General features: G+C 36.3%; 1 protein-coding gene and 1 pseudogene across 9 annotated transcripts in view; one reads left to right on the top strand and one right to left on the bottom strand.

Moving 5' to 3' along the window:
* The window catches only part of Nf1 (neurofibromin 1), a 272,178-nt gene that overhangs the window by 1,785 nt on the left and 255,600 nt on the right, over positions 1-14,793 (top strand). The window lies entirely within an intron of this gene.
* On the bottom strand, positions 13,365-14,746 carry LOC141414007 (ras-related protein Rab-1A pseudogene; annotated as a pseudogene).

The following is a 14,793-nucleotide window of genomic DNA, read 5'->3' as shown; positions in this document are numbered from 1 at the left end:
AGCATAATCTGAATGCAGGGTTTAGAAGGAGTCACCTTACAATGTTCCCAGCTTTTAAAAATTAGGAAAAAACATTCCAACTTAAGAGAATTTCTTTAGTTTTTACTTACCTGTTGATCTTGAGGCTTATTCATCTTTTTTTGGAGTTTGAGCCCAGTGCCTCACTTTGAGCCATTCTGCCAGCCTTCAGGGCTCATTTATCATGTAAGAAAAGATAGTTTTCTAAATTTTAAAAAAAGGACTGATTTTGATTGTACCCCAACACTGTTTCTGTCCCCTAACTGACCTTAGGCTTTGTTGTTTGCTATCTATATTGTAGAATAAAGACTTGCCACCAGCTGTTAAAAGTTAAGGACATAAGTTTCTAAAACACCATTTTTCTGTATTCGTTATGTTATAATTAAGAGAAAGTTACGTAAGACAAATAATTCCTCACATTTTTCTGTTACACTGTTGAAACGTACTTTGAGATGCAAAAATACAGAATTTTCAGTTTAACCTGAGGTATTTATATCTGCTAATTTATTATAGAGGTAATGTTTAATTCAAATTAGAGTTCATTTTAAGATTAGAGATGACTCTTTTTGGTGAGAAAACTGAGTTACAGAGAGGTTAAAGTGACAGACCCAATAACAAGACTCAGTATGAACAGTACTGAGGGCTGGACAATCAGGACAGTGCTTTTTCTCCTGGTGAATAAATATGTTTTAATAATCCATTAAGTGCAGTTTGAAGAGTTTACATTTTTATTGAGGGGGTAAAAGATTTGTATGTATTGAGAGAGATTTATAGAAACTTAATTATTTCACTACTTCTAAAAGTGTTGAAATTTTCATGTTTTCTGTGCTTGTTTCACTGGACCAAGGGGACACAAGCTTCTCTCTCTCTCTCTCTCTCTTTTTTTTTTTTTTGTGGTACTGGGGCTTGAACTCAGGGCCTACACTTTGAGCCACTCTACCAGCCCTTTTTTGTGGTGGGTGTTTTTGAGATGGGGTCCCGAGAACTATTTGCCCAGGCTGGCTTCAAACTGTGATCCTGTTCATCTCTGCCTCCTGAGTTGCTAGGATCACAGGTACGAGCCACTGCTTCTCCTTTTTATTACGGCTAGACTTTTATGTTGAACTACTTCAGTCCTCAGGGAGCACACACGTCTAAAGCTGGCAACTCTGTTTATGACCGAATTGATGTTTGGGTTGTACTTATAATATTTGTAATTGAAGCACAAGTGAATTACTAGCTTCTGGTTATTACAGGTATGTTGAACTCTAATGGGTGTTGCTCAGCAGCTTGGTGCAGCTAATGCAGTAGAAGCAGTTAAAAGAAATGGTATATTCCACCTTGATTTTTTAAATAAATTATCATTTTGTTCATCTTTACATTTTAAGCTCAAATCCTTGTTTCCAAGGAGGTAAAATATATAATTCTTGTCATTTGCTGATAATGTATTTAGAATAAGTGTTACCAGTTTTAGAGGTAATCACCTTCTCGATTAGGGAAATGACAATTGCAAAGGTGGTGAACAGAAAACTGAATGCATCAGTTATATCTTCTGTGTCTTCTAAACCTGTCTTTAATAGTGCTGAGTGGTAAGTTTGTAAGCTGAAACTGGCCAATTTTAGGTGTGTAGCTTTAAGTGTGCCTCATTAGCTCTGTTTCTTAACCAATTAGAACATTTTTACTTTCTTCCACCTAGCTGTGTGTCTGCCCCACTGGTCCTTGTAGGGTTTTATTTTTGAAAGGGTGTAAGGAAGACATAGGGATATTTGAAGTTTTTTAAAAAAAGAAATTGAAAGAACTCATCCCCAAATGATTTGTTGTAAATATGTTCATTTAAGCACTGTTTTCCATATTTTGTTATGTGAAATAGTATATAAAAGTCAAAATTTTTTTGGTTTTTATTTTTATTTTTTTTAAGTTGTACTGGGGTTTGAACTCAGGGCCTCATGCTTCCTAGACAGGTGTTCTACTACTTGAACCACTCTGTCAGCCTCCTCCCCACCCCTTTTTTTTGTGTGTGTGTTGGGTATTTTTGAGATAGGGTCTCACAAACTATTAGCCTGGCTGGCTTTGAACTTCAGTCCTCTTGATCTCTGCCTTCCTAGTTGCTAGGATTACAGGTGTGTGCCACCAGTGCCCAGCTAAAGATTTTTTTTAATAGTAAAAATAATAGAGTTTATTAAGAAAGCAGTGGACTTTTAATAGACTGAAAAAGCAAGTGATTTCTAGAGTGAGAATGAGACAACCCAAAATACTGTTTTAGTTAGTTGCCAATGACTCATGCCCATAATCCTACCTGCTCAGGAGGATCGAGGTTTGAAGCCAGCCATGGGCATATAGTTCGTGAGACCCTATCGAAAATACCCAACACAATACAGGTTTAGTGGTGTGGTCAGGTGATAGAGTGTCTGCCTAGCAAGCGTGAAACCCTGAGTTCAATATCCAGTTTTTTTTAATGGAATATAAACTTTGAGTTTTAAATTTATAATAGCATATTGGTTCTTACCATACATTGAAATGCTAATCAGAATGTCTTTTGACTATGTGGTGTAAAGTTCATAGTATAAAAATGATTGGTAAGTGTCATCCTGTTACAAACCACATGTTAATTGGGCCAGATAGATTTGTAAAAGTTTTAAGTTATTTTGGATTAAAAAAAAACTAACCTCTTTCTTAAGTATTGTCTGCAATTTAATTTTTTTATTTACTTAGCTGGCACTGGTGTTTGAACTCTGGGCCTCATGCTTCTAGACAGGCTATCTTACCACTTGAGCCACCCTGCCAGAGCCATGGTCTGCAGTTTTTTAAAGCCCTTATGATTAGTTGAAATTGAGTACTCTTTTATGGTGAGAGTATTTTATGATGGATAAGAAATAATACTTATTCTTGTTGAGTACCTATGGCTCATCCCTGTAATCCTAGATTCTTAGGAGGCAGAGATCAGGAGGATCACAGTTTGAAGCCAGCCCTGGCAAATATTTGAGAGACCCTGTCTTGAAAATACCCAACACAAAACAGGGCTGGCAGAGTGGCTCAAGTGGTAGATTGCCTGCCTAGCAAGTATGAGGCCTTGAATTCAAACCCCACTACATCACCCCCCCAAAAGGCAACACCCCCCCAGACAAAACCAAACAAAACTTATTTTTTATTTTGGAATTCATCTTTTTTAAGTAATTTCTTTAAGCTAGGGTCCTCAGTTAGTTTTTTGCACCCCTCTGCCCCCACCTCTCTTTTAGGGGAGAGGTTTTTTTTTTTTTTTTTTTTTTTTTTGTCTTTTCTGTTTTGGTGCTGGGATCAAACCCAGGGCCTCACACATGCTAGGCAAGCACTGTACCACCGAGCTACATCCCAGCCCCCCACCTCCCCTTTTAGGATCTGATTTAGTTTTTCAGTGAGTTCTTCCTTTTTTACCCTCAAACACTTAGATTTCCTTTCCCCTGGAAATCAAACATTTACTTGGTCCTGCAGCTTTCTCTCTGTGGACCAATCCTTTTCTTTATTTTGTTGCCAGCTACCTGCTGCCTCTTCTGTTTATCCATCCATTTCCTTTATAACTCTGAAAACTAGCTTCTGCCTCCTTTTTCCTTCTGGATTGCTGCTTTCTTTAAAAATGATTCCTTTTGGCAAAACACAGTGTTTTTCTTTTTCTTTTTCTTTTTTTTTTTTGGCTCAGTTGTAATGCCACTGTGAAGTTCTATAACCTCCGGAAACCAGTCTCTTCCAGTTCCCAAGACACAATACTTTATTGTGTGTACATTTCTAGATCTTTATATATTGATGTTCTCATCAGTCCTTGAACAGATGTGCTTTCTTTATCATACCATGTTTGTTACTGAACGGGGTTCCTAAACAGGGGTCTGAGTTTTGTTTTGTTATTTACCACTTCTGTTCTTATTCCAGCCATTAGCTCTCATAGATTTTACATTTCTTCATCTGTTGAAAAATAATTGCCTTGAAAATCTTTAAGGTTCTTTCAAGCTGAAAGAACAGGATCTTTATGTGACCCAACAGTCTATTGGGAGCTGACCCCACTTAATTTACCAAACTCTTTCTCATTATGCCTCAGCAGCACCTATTTTCCAGACAGGTTGGCTTAGTCTCTTCTGTATACGTCATGCTTATTCCTGCTTCTGCATCTTTGTTTATGTGGGTGGGTAACTGTCTGAATGCTTTTTTTTTTTTTATGGGACTGGGATTTGAACTCAGGGCTTTACACTTGCAAAGCAGGCACTCTACTACTTGAGGCACACTTCCAGCCATTTTGGAGATGGGGTATTACAAACTATTTGCCCAGGCTGGCCTTGAACCAAGATCTTCCCACTCTCAACCTTATTACAGGCATGAGCCACTAGTCCCTGGCCTGTCTGAATGCTTTAATTCCTGCTTTTCTCCTGTCCATCCTTGAATTTCTTGCTCAAACTTCAGTTTTTGTTCATGAAGACTTACAGACTAAACTCACTACTAACTTCTTGATGTCCTTGTCACCTGGGAGTTTTACAGAATCCACTATAAGGTTTTTTCCCCCTAGGAGGGTTGATTGAGAACCTCTTAGCTTTGTTTTCTTCTTTTTACCAAACAGAGTATAAATTTTATAAAAAGCAAGAAGTCTCTGTTTGAATTCTCATAGTGACTCCAGTGTCCAGTACAGTTATATGCATACAGGACATGACTGTTGGAATGATTTTTATATGATTTCTGGTTGAAGGGTAGACTGGTTAAAATAAAGTGGTAATTTTAGCATTGTTTTAAATGTGAAAAGCTGAATTTTAATTCAGTGTTTATAATAGCCTAGGTTGTATAAGTTAAGTGATACTTTGGGAATGGGTAAAAAAATAAGTGGGTTTAAAGCAGGAACGTATACATATTTATATTTCCTCCATAGAGCAAACATGTTTTTTGAGTTAGGTTTTGAATCTGATTAACTTGCCATCTCAGGTTTATCACTCTCTGTTAGTGGTAAGTCCCAAAGAAATTTTTTGCCATTATCTGATTAAATGATGTGAACACTTTAAAAAAAATCTAAAATTATGCAAACATAAGAATCATATATTTTCTTTACAGCTTACTGATTATTGTATTTTCGGTAAATAAGAGAGAGTAACTAGTTCTGGATACTTCCTGGTATGTACCTTAGTCAATATATTATTATTATTCCTTACTTCAGCATTCATTGACAAATACTTAGAGAATATTGTAGCATCCTTCTGTAACTTATCATGGATATACACAATTGATCTGTCTTCCTACTTTATCATCTAATTTGTGACATATAATATGGTTCTTCAAGTTTGGGGAAGTATAGTAAAATGTCATAAGGTTACTGTGAGTTGCGTCAGCATTTGGCCAGTTACATTTTATTTTAAATATTACAACTTTTTACTATTTCTATATTACTTTTGACCAGTAGGAAATTAGAATCTTAAATCTGCTTTTTGAAAAAAAAATATGCTTAACATGGAGATTTGTCCTTCAGTGAAATTTAGTGATATAATACAGAAATAATAATGCCTTATTTTTATATCTTTGATCTTTTCTTTTTGTAGTTCAAGTTTGCTTTTTCTTTTTGTCTCATCTTTGATCTTTAAATTACTCAAGACTGTTAAGGGCATTTTTGTTTTAACCTTCCAATTGTGAACTGAGGTCCTATATAGGCTGTATTGTTACATTATAATAACATGTCTTTAAGGGTAAGCACTGTATTAAGAACATATGTTTTGCACATGTGTTTGTTAAGTCTCAAGACTATTTTTCATTGGGAGGGGTGTGCGTGCGTGTGTGTGTGTGTGTGTGTGTGTGTGTGTGTGTGTATGTATGCCTGTGTGTACGTGTATAAGATAATGGATGGGAGGTATAGGAAGGCTCATTTTTTGAAGGAAGTTTAAGGAGGAGAACGTTTTATAGAAGAAACTAAAGGGGAGTTTTGTGGTCAGTTTAAACTATTAAAAGGTTTAGAATCAATACTGAAGTATAGATAAGGGCATCTTAAGCTATTTCTTTGCAGGAGATTGACTTGTATTTATAAAAGATGGTTTGTTTCATTCGACATCCTTTAGAATGCTCCAGTTTCCTTGGGGACGAGGCAGGGAAAAATGAGACAAAGTTTGTTTTGATTTTGAAGAATATAAAGTTGGTTTGTATTGAGGTGAATGTGAACTATGTTTGAGGTTGCAGCACCTTGTAAATTTCTGTATCACACTATGCCTTAGGGTTCAGTAAACAGCTCCTGGAGGTATGCTGAAGAAAATTTTAATGTAAAATATAAATAATAACTTCTTTTACTAGAGTATCTTACAGTATGTTCAGTAGACTCCATATTTGCCCATTTCAAATGTTTATGCCTGTGATGATACAGCTATGTATTTTTTAATGTAAGTAAGAGTGGCTTTTGAACGATTGACTATATCATCAAAAGAACTTTTCTTGAGACAAGGTAGCCCCAAGATAATTTGGAATTCCATCCTGTTAGAATAAAGACTTGAGAGTTATATTTTAAAGTGTTACATATTTTTTACCATAAATGGTACTAATTACTTTGCAGTAGCAATAACTTAAGATGCATACTTCCAGATTGCATATCTTCTTTAAACCTCAGTGTGTCATTCTTGTTTGGTCTAGGGTTGCTACTACAGCCTACAAGCTGGTGCTGCCTACCATTATTCATATTTTATTGGCTTTTTTTTTTTTTTTTTTTTGCAGGAGTAGGATTTGAACTTGGGGCCTCACGCTTACTAAGGCAGGCGCTCTTACTGCTTGAGCCACCCTGCCAGCTTATGTTTTATTGGTTTGGGAGTATTATCCTATTGAATTTCAGAGAACTTACTTACATTTTTCTGATGAAATGCTTCCCTCATTCACTGCACCCCCCCACCCCGACTTAACAAAATGTATGTCTAGTGAAAGAGGCATGGCATTAACTTAGTAAATAGCAGGACTTTTAGAAACTTAGTGACTTAAATATAACTTATTTTTAATAGTAATTTTATGCCCAGATAATGACCTTTTGCATAACAATCTCAAGTGATTTTTTTTTGTTTAATTGTTGACAGATTTTCATTGGTAGTCCTCAAAGTTATTTGGGTATGAGGAAACACTTAACTACCTAAAGTTTGGAGTAACTATGTATTAAGAGAAGTTCCTGACACTTGCAGTGTGGCCTTGTCTAGTCACTTTAGCTTTCTCTCTGAATGTTAGTTTTCTGTGTTTTCATCTGCAAAATGGGGATAATGTCTGCCCTGTTGACATCATGGGCTCATTTAGTGTCTTAGATGTGATTCTTTTACATAAAAGGAAGTTGTAAGTAGTAAAAAAAAGTATTACCATTTGTGCAGTGTTTTTTCTATCCTTTAGAACGTGATTATTATTATTTCTACTCTGCATCAGAAACTTTAGAGAGGTAAAGGAACTTCCTCACAATCATATGGTATGTAACTACATTTAAACTAGAGTTACGGGTGTTTTGGCCTTAGGTCAGTAACTTTTCAGTAGAGTTTAATAAAAAGGTCTAAATTTTATGAACTGGTAACACAGATATGTAAAATGAGGGATGTATTGCTGCTTCTTTACTCACAGATATGTTACATTTTACCTTTTATGTTCATGTTGATGTATTGGTGAATCTTTTTTTTTGGTTGGTTGTATGTTAGAAGTAGACATAAGTTTTAAACACTTTATATGTAATTCTCCTTGTCATGTTTGTCTGCCTGCTAGAAGTTGTAACATTGTTTCCCTTTATAGTTTATATAGTTTACATTTAGTTTTATAATTTGTTATACTCACTATAAATTTTTAGGTGAGAAGAGTTGGAATCTAAAGGTGAGAAAATAGAATTTGTGAGATTACCAGCAGGAATATATGAAAATTATAAGATTATACATTTCATTCTTTCGTCTTGACTTTACACAGGTCAGTTTTGTAGTTAGTTTGTGCGCTCCCCCCTCCCACAGTGGGGATTGAACCCAGGAATTCTAGGCAAGCCTTTTCTACCTATACCACTGAGTCATGTCCCCAGCACTGTAAAATTTTTGTTTTTTGAGGCAGGGTCTTGCTGTATAGCCCAGGTTGGCCTCAAACTTGACCTCGTGCCTCAGTCTCCTGAGTGCTTGAATGACAGATATACACTGGTAAAGTCAGTCAGTTGGTTTTCAAACTCTTAAGAACATTTCTCTCAGAATTTGAAGGAACTCTTTTATCTTTGGTTAATAGAGTACCTTCTGTTGGGTTCCTGGGTGTTTCTGTTTCTCTTGTCATATCTACTTTTTTAGTTTTTCTTCTTTCATATAACAACTAACAAGTCTTTCAACTTACTTTTTAGGTGATATTTTCCACTCTTCTGTCTTTACCAATGCCTTTTACTTCTGTCCTACCTTGGAGCTGGGAAAATGTGCTTTTATGTGCCAAGCAGGTCTCTTTGGATAATTGCTGAGGGGAAAAAAGAGAAGCATTTGTGTTTCCTGTTATGTTTCAATTTTTAGTCTCTGATAAGTGAATCTTCATCAGGAAATAGGAGAGAGTATGTTTTGTTTTGGTCAAATAAATGTTGGCAGCGAAGTTTAGTGAAGGTCAGAACTCTTGTTTCTGCTCTGACACAAACTACCTTTGTGACATTGTATAACTTTGAATTCTGAGCCTGTTTCATCTATAAAACAGGAGAATATGATAAAAAATTTTTATAACTCTTTAAATGTATTAATTTTTGTTCCTTTTTTTTTGTGGTAGTCCTCTGGTTGAAAAAAATAATTCCTGTCACTAATTGATTAGTCGCAGATCCTTAGCAGGAATCTGAGCTTTAAGTCCTACTTCTGCAGATGATTGTCTAACCTCTACTTAGACATTAAGAAACAAGCAAAAGTATTAATTTACATCCAGAAGTAGCGAAAGCACAACAAAATCACAAAAATAAATGAAAGTCATTTGTGTTATAACATGACTTAGAACTGTTGTTAAATTTTTTTGATGTATGCAATTAAATGTGCTCATTCTGAAATCAGACTGCCTGGGTTTGAATGGCTGCCCTCTGCTACTGCTTCATAGCCCTTAGCCAACTCACTTGGCCTCTGTGGGTTTCAGCTTCTTCATTTGCAAGAGTCAATAATAGTACCCGTTTCACAGAGCTTATTGTGATATCTAAATAAGGAAATGTGTATAAAGCATGTGGCATAGTTTCTGGCAAATAGAAGGGGCTCAATAAATGTTAGCTAGGCTGTTGGAATTGAATGAGATATACATTTTGCAGTTCTTTAACTTACAATGTGAACAATTTATGTATGATTACGTTTTCCTTTACATTATTTAAAAATTTAAGGGCTAACATGCATTCTTAATTTTTCTTAATATTTTAAAATAAGTTTTGAATGTTTCTACACTGAACATTACTTTTGTAATCAGAATATAATCACAAAGTGTGTGTTTCTTAAAAAATATGAAATGTGACTAGAATATATCTATATAAGAAATAATCATCTTTCTAGCAGTGAAAGGTTAACATAAGAGTAGGATCTGAATAAGTGAGGAGATGACTAAAGTAAAGGTGCTTATTACTGTGCCTTTGGCACTGTCTAGGTGAGAGAGGACCAGGACCTGCCCATAGAAATAGTCTTCTTCACAGGTATATGAGTTTCAGATTTTTTTTTGTACTAGAGGTTGAACTCAGGGCCTGTGCTTGCTAGGCTTGAGCCATGCCCCCAGGCACCCCCTCCTTTTTTTTTAAACTTTAGTTATTTTTCAGATAGAGTCTTACATTTTTGCTTGCAACCTGGATCTTCCTACTATGCTTCCTGAGCAGATGGGATTTATAGGAATGAGCCAATGTTCCAGCCTTGAAGACAGATCTTAAGTACTCTCTCAATCTACCCCTTGCCCCAGAAAAATTTCTTTCATTCTTCGACCATTTGACAAAAGACTTGTTACCAAGTTATCTTGCCATCCTAGTTGTTTTTCTTTTGGTGCAGTGGCATACCATTCCTCCCCCTCTATTTTTTTTTCTGTCTGTTTGTTTTAGTGGTATGGGTTTAAACTCAGGACTTCATACTTGCTAGACAGACACTCTGCCTTTTGAGCCACACTTCTTGGCCTTTTTGCTCTGATTATTTTTGAGATAAGGTTTCATTTTTTGCCCAGGCTGGCCTGAATTGCTGTCCTCCTGTTTTATGCTTTCTGCCATAGCTGGAATGACAGGCTCAGATTACCACACCCAACTTTTTTCCATTGAGTTGGGGATCATTGCTAATTTTTTTGATTAGACTGGCCTGGACCCATAAGCCTTCCAATCTCAGCCTCCTGTATAGCTTGGGATGACAGGTGCACATCACTCTGCCCAGCTATTGGTTGAGATGAAGTTTTGTTAACTGTTTGCCTTGGCTGGCTGTGAAACTCCATTCTCTCGATCTCAGATTCTCAAGTAGTTTAGGATTACAGGTGTGAGCCACTGGCGCTTAGCTCCTCTCAATATTTTTGTATGTGAGGGTGTTATATGAGACTTAAAATAAAATAAATGGCTTAAAAATGCTGAGGTACTAGGCATGGTGGTGCATACCTGTAATCCCAGCACTCTGGTGGTGGGGGCAGAAGAATCTTGAGTTTGAGGCCAGCCAGGGCTATACAGTGAGAACCTGTCTCAAAAAGCCAAGGGTTAGGAATGTAGCAGTAAGCCTATAAAAAATGTTCATTGGAGTGAAATACCATTAGTTCAAGACCAGCCTGGGCTGCATAGCCAGACCCTATCTCAAAAAAGAAAAAAAAAAAAAAAGTGAACTGGCATGTTTGTGTGGACATTAAGTCTTATAAAAGTAAAAAGATGATCATCAATTAATTCCCATATATCCATTACCTAGCTTCTATCTGGTGTTGTTTCATCCATATTGCTACCCATTTCCTGCTTACCACCTCTCCATTATTTTGAAGCAATCCTATATATCTTTCCAGCATGATTTTTTCTTAACTCATGCTGACCTGTGTGATATAAAAACAGCTCAATTAGAAAGCAGAAGTCTTGAATCCTGATTTTCTACCGGAGTGAGTTACAGCATGTGCAAGTCAGGTTCTCTAAGCCCTATATTCCTGATAGGTTGAAGAGGTAATATGTATGAAGGTACTTTATAAATTCTAAACTCAAAAGTAAAGTGCTTTGTACAAGTAAGATTTTATTATGAGTTAAGTGCTACCTTCCTGTATAAGTACTAAGAAGTCATCTGTATAATGGTGTTAGAATTATCTGAATGTTGACGTGAAGTCCACAGTACCAAAGTCACTTTTTTACCTTTATTCACCTCTGCATTTTGACAATCTGAGCAGTATTTTCTCAATTCATCTGGCATCTTCTATTCTTCTTCATGACTTCCCGAAGTTCATTTACAGCATTTCTCTTAACCATGTTTCCAAGTTTCTCTTATGTAAACTTGAATTCAGATAAAGCAGGAAGTAGGTAAATTCTTTTTTCTTTCTTTCTTGGCAGTGCTGGGTTTTGAACGTAGGGCCTCAATGACTGCTAGGCAGGCATTGTACCACTTGAGCCACCCTGCCAGCCCAATAGATGGATTCATGCTTTATCTGAGTTCTGATGAACTCAGAATTTTATCAGTGTCCTCTCATATTTGAGGATCATTTTGCTTTTGCTAGAATAATTAGAAATAAAATGGAATAGTTCTGTTCTCGATCATCTATCAGCACTATACCAGGTACTCTAGTGGTTCTTGTTCTTCCTTCCTCATCTTTTTCTTTTTCTGGTACTGGGGATCAAACCCAGGGCCTCTTGCATGGTAGGCAAGCACTGTAACACTGATCTGCACTCCCAGACTCTTCGTCATCTTCTTGATTTTAATATATTTAAAAACCTTTAAATATGTTAACATTTTATCTTTAAAGTCTCTAGTTATTCTGAAATTTTGATTGTTTTAACTCTTCTAGCAATTTGTTCATTGTGTGTGGTATATATCTTTCTTAAATGTCCTTATAACTACCAAGCTTTGAGGGAGGGGAGAGGAGGAGGACCACTTGTGCAGGCACATTAGTTTCTTTAGAAATATCTGCTTACCAGATTACTTAAGACTCTTGTAAAAAGTACAAATTTCCTGGCTCCATTAAACATACCTAGAGGTATGGACAGTGGGTTGTAGTTTTAAAAAAATCTCCCTAGGTCATTTTTTATATAAAGCTGAGTTTGTAAACCACTGCAGGGAGACTTAGCTTTTGAATAATCTGCATAGTAGATTATAGCACAGTCATCTGTACTGCTGCAATAAGTAAAAAAAAATCAAACAGAAGAACCCCCAAACAACTGGATGAACTTTAAAAATAAGCATTTTAAAACATGTTGGACTGCTGTGGAAGCAAGGAGGAGTATAAATGAATTAAGATTCCAGAGAGTGGTGAGCTGATTTTAGACACAGACTGAAGAAAAAAGATGAACCAGAGGTGAACTGAGTCTTAAAAAACCTGCAACATAGCCCTGGCTCAGTTCAATTCCTGAATGGATTGAGATGATCAACCATTCTTGTTTCTTTAGCTTGACTGGGGAGATAGAGAACGCTCACTGACTAGGAAGATATATTCTGGAGTTTGTGAGGTTCTTTCATTTATAATATTCAGAATATAGTGAACAATTTCTAGAGATGTGAAAAGGTAGAAAAATATCCATATTCAAGAAGAAAAATAAACTATAGGAGCAGACTCAGAAAGTTGTTAGTGGACAAGGACTTTAAAATAACTAATATGCTCAAGTATAATAAAAAAAAAATTTCACAAACAAAATTTTAAATTCCCACATGTACATTAATGCAGCTGAGTTAACACAGAGGCACTTTTAGCCCCATGTCATCAGTCATGTTTAAGTTACATGATCAACGTGTTTTCCTATCCTTAATTTTGTGAAAATATGACTCCTAAAAAAACACATGGTACTCAAAAAACTAAGGTAAACATTAATGTGCTTAATTTAAGGGGTAGTGTGAAAATTTGAGACTTGTTGAAAGGTGCCACGGGTTTCACAGAAGTTGGGCGGTATTATGGGAAAAATGAATCAAGCATCCTGAGCATTTGAAGTTTTTTTCTCATTCATCTCCTTGGAACCATATATCCGAGGATATCTAGAGTCTGCTATATGTACTATTTAAGTTCCTTGAGATCAGGGTCTATGTTTTGTTCACTGCTGTTATTTCCAGGGCTTAGTACAGTGCCTGACACATTAAAAAACAAAGCAAGGGAACCGCCCCCCCCCCCCAAAAAAAAAAACAACCCAAACCTCTGTAATATCTGAAATAATTCACTGGATGGGCAAGCAAAAGGCAAGATTAGAGAATTTTTAGGGAAGCACAGGAAGAAAGGATGGAAAAAGAGGAATAGAGCCTGAGACCTATCAAACACTAGTGAAAAGTCTAATGTGTAATTGGAGAACCTGAAATAGAGAAGAGAGATTAGTATAGAAGCAGATATTTGAAGAGCTAATGCTAAAGTATTTTCCAACACTGCTGAAAGACATGAACCCCTAATTCAGGCAGTTTAGCAGACTCTTAAGGAGGATAAATACAAAAGAAAACTATACTTTGGCCTATCTTTTTTTTTTAATTCCAATAAGTACAATATTTATTAAACATATCTTCAGTTGTTTCGTTACATAGTGTGCAACAGATTACAATATTCTGCAGCCATAAATTGTATGCAGAATATGAAGAAACTTTTAATCAGTGTAATCTTTCCATTTATAACTCTACAAGAAAGAACTAGCAAATCAGATCTTACATATAACATCTTACTAAACTTTATGCGTGGAAAGTGACAGACACTGGTTGTGCTATTTGATATAAAATGGCTGAACTTAATCTTCAGAAGGCTGAAACTGATATCTAAACCAATATAAACATCAAAACAATATTTTCTAACCAACCACTGGAAACAGTCTGCTATCAGGAAAGCAACAAAGATTATACACATTATTTTATAAACCAGCGCACACAGATTTAAAACAGTTCTGAAAATGAAGTTAGCTGCCTTGAGTCAAGGGAATAAAAAAAATGTGTTGACCATTTACAGTCTCTGACCTTAGTAGAGACAGTAAGAGTCCGTTATACTGCAGCTACATACAGTACAATTCAGGCAATTTTATTTTTCACTTGGGTTCAGATTGTGAATTCATTGCTGTGAGAAAAAGATGGAGGCAAATTTTAGCAGCAACCTCACCTGACTGCTTCATGGGGGCACTCTGAATTTTAACATTGGACTTTTCTGCACCACCAGCTGTTGCTCCAGGGCCCATTCACTTTTTAATCTCAGCTGCCATTATCATGAAAGACTATTCTACACTCATTGCGTTCTTCGCACTGGTTTCCAAAAATGGAATTCCAAGGGAATCAACAAATTCCTTTGCTTTTGTATAGTCTACTACTTTTTTTGTGGTCAGATCACATTTGTTCCATACCAACAACTTGTTGACATTTTCACTGGCATAATGATCTATTTCCTGCAGCCACGGTTTAACATTATTGAAAGACCCCTGGCCTGTCACATCGTACACACCTATGATGCTGTGGGCTTTTCTGTATTAACTGGAAGTGATTGTTGGGAGTCTTTCTTGGCCTGCAGTGTCCCGTACTTGAAACTTGATTGTTTTCCCATCTAACTCTATAGTTCTCATGCTGGTGTAGCTTTCTGTATATGTAGCATCTGCAAACCTAAAAAGGAGGCAAGACTTTTCAACTCCAGAGTCGCCAATAGGAAGTACCTTGAATAAATAATCATATTCAGAATTCATGCTGGACATGTCACTGCAGCTACTGCTGCCACTACCCTTGCTGCCGCAGCCACCGC

This window comes from Castor canadensis, chromosome 11, assembly GCF_047511655.1.
Source record: "Castor canadensis chromosome 11, mCasCan1.hap1v2, whole genome shotgun sequence".
Classification (NCBI taxonomy): Eukaryota; Metazoa; Chordata; class Mammalia; order Rodentia; family Castoridae; genus Castor; species Castor canadensis.
This window is presented reverse-complemented; position numbering and strand designations above follow the sequence as displayed.